The sequence below is a fragment of the Mandrillus leucophaeus genome, unplaced genomic scaffold (genome assembly GCF_000951045.1).
Source record: "Mandrillus leucophaeus isolate KB7577 unplaced genomic scaffold, Mleu.le_1.0 Scaffold480, whole genome shotgun sequence".
Classification (NCBI taxonomy): domain Eukaryota; kingdom Metazoa; phylum Chordata; class Mammalia; order Primates; family Cercopithecidae; genus Mandrillus; species Mandrillus leucophaeus.
Window position 1 is genome coordinate 1,332,504 of NW_012105143.1, and position 1,613 is coordinate 1,334,116.

The 1,613-nt window shown below is 46.0% G+C and overlaps 1 protein-coding gene across 2 annotated transcripts in view; it reads right to left on the reverse strand.

Moving 5' to 3' along the window:
* Positions 1-1,613, reverse strand: part of CDRT1 (CMT1A duplicated region transcript 1) — a 52,059-nt gene that overhangs the window by 48,803 nt on the left and 1,643 nt on the right. The window lies entirely within an intron of this gene.

Below are 1,613 nucleotides of genomic sequence, written 5' to 3' on the forward strand. Positions count from 1 at the left end.
GAAGAGGCTCAGGAGGGGATCCTGGTTTTCAGTCCACATGGTGGGTGACCTAAGTGAAGTCATTCAGATGACCTGGACTTTGGTCTCCTTATGTAACTACTAAGGATCAACCAGTCGGTTGATCTCCAATCTAACTTACTGTTTTTGACACCCTGGGATTCACTGTGTCTTCATTCTATATTATCATTCTTTTATACCCCTGACACGCCAAATAAATCAAGTGACATATTTTGTGATCTAACTGCGTCCTAGGCCATCCAGCTTTAAAATTCTTTTGGATTCCACTAGTCTACAAATATGACCACCTCTCAGGTCTCATTGGTGACAGGAATTACACACCTTCAAGAGCTAAAACTCCAAAATGTCTCCATGTGACCACCCCCTCCCAGCTTTCTCCCACCGTTGCTTAAATCTGAGCTTCCCCACGCTGGACCCTTCCACTCCCGGACCCCTCCAAAACTCAATTCTCTTGCCTCCTGATACAGTTGGGATATTTGTCCCCTCCAAATCTCATGTTGAAATGTGACCCCCAATATTGGAAGTGAGATCCGATGGGAGGTTTTTGGGTTTGGGGCAGATCTCTCATGAATGGCTTGGTGTCCTTCCCACAGTAATGAGTGAGTTCTCGATCTATTAATACAGTTCAAGAAAGAGCCGGCTGTTTAACATAAACTGACACCCCTCCCCCTCTCTTGCTTCTTCTCTTGCCGCATTATACGTTGATTTCCCTGACATTCCACCATGAGTGGAAGCTTCCTGAAGCCCTCACCAGAAAGAGGTGCTGGTGCCATGCTTCTGGTACAGTCTGCAGAACTGCAAGCCAAATAAAACTCATTTCCTTATAAATTGCTTATAAATTTCCTTATAAATTACTCAGCCTCAGGCATTCCTTTACAGCAAAGCAAAACAGACACCACCCTTATTGTTTCTTCTGCTTCCCTGAACTAGCTGGCCAAACACTTCCAGGATTCTCTAACACCCTAGGCCTGTGATTCTCAAAGAGAGATCCCCAAACCAGCAACATCAGCACTAGCTGGAAACTTGATAGAAATACAGAATCCCTGATTGGGTGCAGTGGCTCACGCCTGTAATCCCAGCACTTTGGGAGGCCGAGGAAGGTGGATCACAAGGTCAGGAGTTCAAGACCAGCAGGGCCAGCATGGTGAAACCCCATCTCTACTAAAAAATACCAAAAAATCAGCCAGGCATGGTGGCACGCACCTGTAGTCCCAGCTGCTTGGGAGGCTGAGGGAGGAGAATTGCTTGAACCTGGCAGGTGGAAGTTGCAGTAAGCCAAGATTGCGCCACTGCACTCCAGTCTGGGTGACAGAGCGAGATTTCATCTCACAAAAGAAAAGAAAAGAAAAGAAAAGAAAAGAAAAGAAATACAGAATCCTGGGCCCACCTCAGACCTGCTGAGTCCAAACTTCTGGGGGAGGAGCTTGTTTTAACAGGTCCTGCTGGAGATCCTGATACAAGCCACAGCTGGAGAACTACCACCCCAGACTTATTTGGCCCTTAAGCTATCTCCAGCCTTGGAGAAACTCTACTTTAAGGTTTGATTTCATGGATAAGCAAGGAGCATGGTAGAGTGAATGAAAAAAAAAAAAAAA